This window comes from Octopus bimaculoides, chromosome 6 (genome assembly GCF_046866305.1).
Source record: "Octopus bimaculoides isolate indiv1 chromosome 6, ASM4686630v1, whole genome shotgun sequence".
NCBI lineage: Eukaryota > Metazoa > Mollusca > Cephalopoda > Octopoda > Octopodidae > Octopus > Octopus bimaculoides.
Genome location: NC_142933.1, coordinates 2096744 through 2106885, shown reverse-complemented (window position 1 = coordinate 2106885; position 10142 = coordinate 2096744).

The following is a 10142-nucleotide window of genomic DNA, read 5'->3' as shown; positions in this document are numbered from 1 at the left end:
CCAAGTTAGTAGTGGGGGTGGGTGCGCTGAAAGTGTAGCTGCTAGAATAAGAATAGCCTGGGCAAAGTTTAGAGAGTTCTTACCCCTGCTGGCGACAAAGAGACTCTCACTCAGAGTAAAAGGCAGACTGTATGACGCATGCGTACGAACAGCCACGCTACATGGCAGTGAAACATGGGCTGTAACTGCTGAGGACATACGTAAGCTCGCAAGGAATGAAGCCAGTATGCTCCGTTGGATGTGTAATGTCAATGTGAATACCCGTCAGAGTGTAAGTATCTTGAGAGAAAAGCTGAACATTAGAAGCATCAGTTGTGGTGTGCAAGAGAGACGATTGCGCTGGTATGGACATGTGGTGAGAATGGATGAGGATAGCTGCGTGAAAAAGTGCCACACCCTAACAGTTGAGGGAACCCGTGGAAGAGGTAGGCCCAGGAAGACCTGGGCTGAGGTGGTGAGGCAAGACCTTCGTACATTGGGCCTCACCGAGGCGATGACTACTGACCGAGACCTTTGGAAATGTGATGTGCGTGAGAAGACCCGGCAAGCCAAGTAAGATCGTTGCCAGTGCCCCTGGACTGGCTCTTGTGCGGGTGGCACATGAGATGCACCATTTTGAGCGTGGCCGTTGCCAGTACCGCCTGACTAGCTCCCGTAGGATTTTCGAGCGAGATCGTTGCCAGTGCCCCTGGACTGGCTTGTGCGAGTGGCACATAAAAGACACCATTTCGAGCGTGGCCGTTTTCGTGCGGGTGACACGTAAAAGCACCCACTACACTCTCTGAGTGGTTGGTGTTAGGAAGGGCATCCAGCTGTAGAAACTCTGCCAAATTAGATTGGAGCCTGGTGTTGCCATCCGGTTTCACCAGTCCTCAGTCAAATCGTCCAACTCATGCTAGCATGGAAAGCGGACGTTAAATGATGATGATGATGATGATGATATATATATATATATATATATATATATATATATATATATATATATATATATATATATATATATATATATATATATATATATATATATATATATATATATATATATATATATATATATATATATATATATATATATATATATATATATATATATATATATATATATATATATATATATATATATATATATATATATATATATATATATATATATATATATATATATATATATATATATATATATATATATAGGCGTAGGAGTGGCTGTGTGGTAAGTAGCTTGCTTACCAACCACATGGTCCCGGGTTCAGTCCCACTGCGTGGCATCTTGGGCAAGTGTCTTCTACTATAGCCTCGGGCCGACCAATGCCTTGTGAGTGGATTTGGTAGACGGAAACTGAAAGAAGCCTGTCGTATATATGTATATATATATATGTATGTGTGTATGTGTTTGTATGTCTGTGTTTGTCCCCCCAACATCGCTTGACAACCGATGCTGGTGTGTTTATGTCCCTGTAACTTAGCGGTTCGGCAAAAGAGACCGAAAGAATAAGTACTAGGCTTCCAAAGAATAAGTCCTGGGGTCGATTTGCTCGACTAAAGGCGGTGCTCCAGCATGGCCACAGTCAAAAGACTGAAACAAGTAAAAGAGTAAAAGAGTAAAAGAGATATATATATAATTTTAGGGAAAATTTTTCCGTAATTTGGATAAGTACTATTTTTTACTTTGCTAAAGATTTTCTACTATTTGAAAATAATATGTTTTCTTGTTTTTTATATTATTCATTTGGTTCTTTATAGATTATTTTTAATAGATAACTTATTTAACACTAAATTATTTAGAAGTTATAGTTTCATTTCAACATAATATTAGAACTTCGATTTGAATAGTGTTGATATATTTTCGATTATTTTTGATTAATAATATTTGATTAATAATTAACCTTTATAGTTTATAATATCGTTAAAGATTTTTTAAAATTAAAACTTTGTATATATATATAAAGTTTAATCTTTTATTCTTAATAATTTTTTCTTTCCTAATTTTTCCATTCATAATTTTTTCATTCATATTTTTATTATTACGTTTGTAGAAATAAATAATCTTGTATTTTTCTATTATTCAATTGATTTTTGATTATAATTAAATAAACGTCTTTAGCTTTAAATAGTATAGCTTTAACTATTACACCGGTTAAATATGTACTAATTTTATCTTCATTATTATTTTAAACTTAAACTTCGTTCAAATTGTATTTAAAACAATGATAATTTAAAACAATGATAATTTATGTAAGATGTTTTTTGTATATAATATACATGTTATTATAATGGATGAAGGGATGATTATTGAATGGTTATTATTTTGATATTATGATATTTTAAATAATTTTTCTATCTTTATATAATAAGTATTTCATATTAATTCATTTGGTACTTATTGTTGGTTGAGATATATATATATATCTAATTATTGTTCTACTTACGATCTGACGAGTAGCTATATTTTTGAATAGAATTTATTTTCTATAATTTCAATTGATTTTAATCGATTTAAATTTCTTTTCTATTTGAAAATTAGTTATGAAACACATGTAATCTTTTTATTATATTTATCTTATGATATTTACTTTACTTTATATTATACTCATTTATTGTGCTTTTAATTATTAATTTTTCTATATGTGATAGTGGATTTTCATCGATGAGTTCTTGAAACTTGGTTATTTTCCCTAAAACTATATATTTATATATATTTTATCTATAAAGCTCAACTTAATTTTTATTTTTTATAAATTGATTTTAATTGAGTTGTTAACTGTAATTTTGGATTTTTTCCCTAATATATATATATATATATATATATATATATATATATATATATATATATATATATATATATATATATATATATAAGTATGAACAGTAATTTATACCAAAAATTGTGGTTGGCATACATATATAACTTTTTGTATATGTTGAAATTCCATAATTGAATAAAATAATAGAAAATGAACGACAAAGTAATTGCCAAGATAGGAATACTTTCTTCATAAGAGTATTGTCGGACCTCGCATGACTCAAGTTTGAATATGAATGGGTGTCCAGTAGTCGAGTGACAATTAGTAATACAATTACAATTAATTGTTTAGTTCAGGTTTGTATTTTTGGATGAAATATGTCTCTTTATTGAGTCGGGCTTGTGTAGAAGTCCAGTCGGAAAATTTATAAAGAGGGAAACTAGTGAATTTAGGTTGTATTTGTTTTGTACATACGTCGATAAAGAGATAAATTTCGCGGTATTGTAATGAAGCTATCTGTTGACGATGCCCCGTACAATGTTGACGGATAGAATTCCCCGTGCTACCCATATAGTCTTTCTGACAGCCCGAGCATCGGATTACGTAGATCAGATTTTCGGATGCACAAGTGAAATTTGATTTAATTGTAAAGTGTTGCCTTTGTTTTCGATATTAAGAATAAAAGATTAAACTTTATATATATATACAAAGTTTTAATTTAAAAAAATCTTTAACGATATTATAAACTATAAAGATTAATTATTAATCAAATATTATTAATCAAAAATAATCGAAAATATATCAACACTATTCAAATCGAAGTTCTAATATTATGTTGAAATGAAACTATAACTTCTAAATAATTTAGTGTTAAATAAGTTATCTATTAAAAATAATCTATAAAGAACCAAATGAATAATATAAAAAACAAGAATACATATTATTTTCAAATAGTAGAAAATCTTTAGCAAAGTAAAAAACAGTACTTATCCAAATTACGGAAAAATTTGGTACTTATTGTTGGTTGAGAGATATATATATCTAATTATTGTTCTACTTACGATTTGACGAGTAGCTATATTTTTGAATAGAATTTATTTTCGATAATTTCAATTGATTTTAATCGATTTAAATTTCTTTTCTATTTGAAAATTAGTTATGAAACACGTGTAATCTTTTTATAATATTTATCTTATGATATTTACTTTACTTTATATTATACTCATTTATTGTGCTTTCAATTATTAATTTTTCTATATGTGATAGTGGATTTTCATCGATGAGATCTTGAAACTTGGTTATTTTCCCTAAAACTATATATTTATATATATTTTATCTATAAAGCTCAACTTAATTTTTATTTTTTATAAATTGATTTTAATTGAGTTGTTAACTGTAATTTTGGATTTTGTCCCTAATATATATATATATATATATATATATATATATATATATATATATATATATATATATATATATATAAGTATGAACAGTAATTTATACCAAAAATTGTGGTTGGCATACATATATAACTTTTTGTATATGTTGAAATTCCATAATTGAATAAAATAATAGAAAATGAACGACAAAGTAATTGCCAAGGTAGGAATACTTTCTTCATAAGAGTATTGTCGGACCTCGCATGACTCAAGTTTGAATATGAATGGGTGTCCAGTAGTCGAGTGACAATTAGTAATACAATTACAATTAATTGTTTAGTTCAGGTTTGTATTTTTGGATGAAATATGTCTTTTTATTGAGTCGGGCTTGTGTAGAAGTCCAGTCGGAAAATTTATAAAGAGGGAAACTAGTGAATTTAGGTTGTATTTGTTTTGTACATACGTCGATAAAGAGATAAATTTCGCGGTATTGTAATGAAGCTATCTGTTGACGATGCCCCGTACAATGTTGACGGATAGAATTCCCCGTGCTACCCATATAGTCTTTCTGACAGCCCGAGCATCGGATTACGTAGATCAGATTTTCGGATGCACAAGTGAAATTTGATTTAATTGTAAAGTGTTGCCTTTGTTTTCGATGTAATCTGACCCCACCACAAGCAATCCATACCCAAACAATCAACATTTTTTTAGTCACACACCAGAGGAAACAGATAACAATGTGAAACCCTAGACACAGGAGAAACCCAAGGTAATCAACTTCTCCCACTTATCCTTATCTACGTAATCAGATGCTCGGGCTGTCAGAAAGACTATATGGGTGGCACGGGAAATTCTATCCGTCAACATTGTTCAAGATTCCACGCAGTGGGACTGAACCCTGAAGCATGTGGCTGGAAGGCAAGCTTCTAACTATACAGCTACGCCATATATATATATATATATATATATATATATATATATATATATATATATATATATATATATATATATAGAGAGAGAGAGAGAGAGAGAGAGAGAGAGAGATAGAGAGAGAGAGATAGAGAGAGAGATACATATTTGTCTTTGTGTGTTTATGTGTGTGTCAATGTGGATGTATGTCAATGGTTATGTGTATATTTATCTGCGTGTCTATGGGTGTTGTAAATCTGAAAATATTTCTCTCTCTCGCTTTCTCTGTATCTACGCGTTTTTTCCTCTCTCTCTCCATCCCCTCTCTGTCCACGGTTTTTCTATCTGTCCGTATGTCTATGCCTATGCTTGTCTACATGTGTGTAAGTTACTCTGTGCCTATGTGCATCTTTGTCCCTATCAATGTATAGCTATGTCTCTGTGTAATTACGGTTCTCTCTCTCTCTCTCTCTCTCTCTCTCTCTCTCTCTCTCTCTCTCTCTCTCTCTCTCTCTCTTTACCAATATGTATATGTGACTAATGTGACTAAGCGTAATATAGGAGACGGGTTAGGTGCGAGCCATATCACAAAGATTATTGTCTACTTAAGAAGGAAGCAATCCTCCACAGCCGCTGCCACCATTCCAATCATATGCTGCTATCAATGACAGTCTGTGATAAAACAACTCAACAATTCTGTCAACCACAGCAATGCTGGTCATTCTATTCTCTGTCTCTTAAGTGGAACATTTTCGAGAAACTTCTAATTTCGTTTTCTTTTCTAATCTTGGAAGTGGCAGAACAAAATGAAGGCAGTTTGTTGTCATTGCATGTATGTATGCAGGACCGGATTTAAGCCGGGGAAGGTGGGGGGGTTACTTCAATTTCGGTGGGCCCCTCATATACAAGAATTAAAATCTAGGGAAAATTACCAAATTTAAACCTCAAAACCTATCTACTTCATGTTAATGAATTTGATGAGTTAGCGGACAAAGTTTAAATAAATGACTGAAAATGTCGCTTTATAGATGCACTTTTCAAAATTCAAATTCCGTTTTTCACACATCCGCTCGTGGTGTTTGGCTTTTCCTTCATTGTGAAAAGTACAACGAAGTAGGGAAGATGTGGGTAAGATTCTTTATTCTTTTAATGCGAGTTACAAATGTTTCAGAATGTGGATTACGATAAAATGACAGAAAACTACGAAAAAGACCCCCAAAAAATCACTTTAGTGGCTGTTGCTGTTATAAAGGCAGGATGAGAGTGTCCGTGTGCATATCTGAGGGGGTCGGGTGGAGATATGAACATTTAAAAGACATGGATTTAAAAAATTCTTCTTTTAAAATGGCTTCCCTTCATTGTTTTGCAAGATGGTTAATGGATTGGATGGGTGCAGATGAAGGAGCAAAAACTCCCGAAATATGGCATATTCGCCCATTAACCTTTTTTCATTTTCCATCTCATAGAGATAACCATAACAAGCGATTTAAGAGCACTGCTAACACGGCAGAACACGGTATTGACTTATAAAAACATCTAATATACTTTATAGTATATTGTGGTTGCATAACGAAGTACCGTGTCTTTATAAGTCATTAGCATTTCAGAAAATTATCTCCGTTCTCTTCGAGAATATAAAAGATAAATATAGGCGGGGCAAAATGAGTAAGAGAAGATAAGGTAAATTTGCCTTTCCATTTCTCCAGAGTTACATTTGAAAAAAGACTGATACACATAAACATCCTTCTTAAGACACCAGAAAGATAAATGCCAGAAAAATATCTTAGTCAATTGAAAGTGGGTCATGGAAAAATAGTACGATATGAAATTAACGAAACTTGACTACATCTAAAAACTCATCACGAAATATTCTCTATAGCTTCTTCCCCGTCTGCTGGAGTGGCCCCTCATCCTGTTATATTTATCCACCATGCAGTTAAAGACAAAACATTATTAATATTAGTCATTACTCATTTTGCTCCAATTTAGACAGTTTTTTTTTTGAAACTTGAAGCCAAGTGAAACCATAACCATGGCTTGTGCCAGTGCAGCACAACCACCCCTTTTAAGAGTACCCTTCAATCATTGAGCAATAAACTGCGCTTGCGAAGACCTGTTGAGGCAAGTGAAGTTGTTGTTGTGGCCGATGACAGTACCATCTGAATGGCACCCGTGCCGGTGGTAGGTAAAAAGCACCATTCGAGCGTGGTTGATGCCAGTGTCGCCTGACTGGTCCTGTGCCGGTGGTACGTAAAAAGCACCATTCGAGCGTGGTCGATGCCAGTGCCACCTGACTGGCCCTCGTGCCGGTGGTACGTAAAAAAAACTAGTAGAGAGAAAATAATTTTTGCCCCATTTCCATATAAGAATTTCAAGTGTTTGACAGAATGACGAAGATATATGGGAAAAAATAAGAAAGAAAAAAAGGTTCGATTTAATGAAAAACATTTGAACGTATATACAATAATTCTAAAGCAGAAAAAAAATGCTTTTAGCTATGAAGAGATGTAATTTTATAATTAAAACTAAATTCAAAGTTTAAATTTTGGAAAATATTCTTTACTTACTTGATTCATAAAGTAGTAGTTTTCAATACCTTACTGAAGTAATTGAGTTTAGAAATAGCAATGTGTGAATATTTGGGTGGTGTGTTTAACTGCATGTGGTCAGGCTAAGGTTCTTAATCATGCGTTAAAGGAATTTGAGCTGAAGGCCGTAACCACTTTCTATCAATCTTTAAGTACATTCATACACACACACACACACACACTCACCGATATATACATGCATATACACATATTATGATATGAAAAACTGTAATATGAAGAACCAAATGCGTGTCACCTCTCAGATTTTCTTCTGGTGTCGACTGTCCAACTGAGTGAAATCCGAGATAGGCCCCAGCTGCCTAAGCTATCGCTAGAACCTACGGCACGTTCTCATTCTAGTTCGTACCTCTAAACAAACCCGTCCGCTCCCACTAGCCGAGGCGAAAGAAGCCCACGCTGGTCCTACTTTCTCTCACTTGACCTTGCTTACCCTTCCTCTTCTGGGCCACTTAGCCTCTTCCTCTAAGGGCCACTTAGCCCCTTCTTCTAAGGGCCACTTAGCCATTGACGTCACTGACCCTTTCCTCTTGGACCACCTCATCTCCACACATGCACTTTCAGGAGTGTTCTGTTGTTGCCCTTTACTCTGTCCTTGTCCCAAAAGGGGACTGGGTAGTAAATTGTTTTTTAATTGAATTAAATGGTGTCTCTAAGGTGGCAAAATCTATGGTGATTTATCATAAAAAGAGACTTCATTACATTTTGTAAGAAGTCAAGATGCCTTTGTATATTGAAAGAGAGCTTCTCCATGCCTGATTACTGGGATATGGGGACCTTCCTGGATTGAGTGTTATATACCCTTCGTAGCAGGGGTCCCTCAATATCTTTCATAGGCCCGGGGCAATTGCCCCCTTCGTCACCTATAAATCCGGCCCTATATATCTATTTGTATGTATATATGTATGGCGGTATCGACGAATATATGGATGGATATCTATGTATACATATATTTGTATGAATATATATGTGTGTGTATGGAATCATATATGTACACTTGTGTCTGTCTACGTATTTCATATTGTTTACACAGTTGGTGACGCTCTGTACCCATATATGCATATTTATATTATTCATTATTATTATTTAATTGAACACCACGCATCCATTTCCAAGTAAGTTTATCTTCACCTTTTTGATGCGACTCTACTCTATACTGTTTTCTTCCTCCATCCTTCTCTAATTCCCTTTTCTCTCCCCCACTCTTTCACCGTTTTCTATCTGTCTCTCTCTCACCCCTCTTTCTCTTTTCTCTCTCATTGCTCACACGTGACCATCGTCCATCTTTCCTTTATCTACACGGATGTTCAAAGGACTGGACGTTTTTTCCTTCACGTCTATCTTTTCTTTTTTCAAAGAGAATATTTCTCCCAGCATTCACTATTTTCCTCTCGTTCTGGTCTAACGACCCTCCATCTTTGTTTTCGTTGGGTTTCCTTGTATGTCTCCATTGTCTGTTTTTGTTCTCAACTTTGATCCTCCATAAACACTAAATTTTATTTTAGAATTTATGGGAGCAAGTGTCTTTAAAGATTCATATTGTCATTGAATGCTCGAAATGAAGAGTAGATAGACAGCCGATAACTGATGAAGTGTCGTTTCTGCGTTTACCTGTCTTGTATTCCATTTTTTTCTCCTGGTTTATTTTATGTATTTAACTCGTTTGTCTACGTATTTCACGTTGTTTACACAGTTGCTGACATCCTGTACCCATATATGCATATATATATATATATATATTGTTGTATTTGGGGATGGTCATGCTGCCAGTTTAGCCAATGAAAACACACGCACTATATAACGAAAGAACTCTGGCTGAAATACAATTAATATAAAATAAAACTGAGGGAAGTGAACACCAAATATACAGTGTGTGTGTTTTTATTGGCTAAACCCAGGTTTGAAATTTCCCCAAGACACCTGATGAAGGCTGGAGGGTGTATCAGCCGAAACGTTGCGTTAACAACAAACAAGATGAGGACAAATATCCGTCAATTGTAAATAAAGTTGGCCTCCCAAGTTGCTTCTTTCCAAAGCATCTGATTTTCTCTTGCAGCAGATGGTGATTATCCTGCTACATTTCTTTATGCTGCTTGATGACTAACACTAGGGACTGGTTCCAGCTCCACTTAGCCACACTTTTAGATTCTCACCCTCGTTAGGAAGGGCATCCAGCTGTAGAAACTCTGCCAGGTCAGATTGGAGTCTGGTGTAGCCAGTCCCCAGTCAAATCATCCAACCCATGCTAGCATGGAAAGCGGATGTTAAACGATGATGATGATGATGAAGCCTGATGGAGCTGCTACTCACCCATCTTCATATTCATAATAGCTAATTGTGACTGTTTATTGCTCACTTCAATAGCTGATGCCTCTGTTTGGTATATTAAGGGTACTTACTGCTCCAATCATTCTAACCCCTTCTTCTCATCTTTAGTAAGGGGGAACACACTGCTGTCATTTTGAGCACATTTTTTCCCTCTCCAAGTCTTGATCTAACCTGAC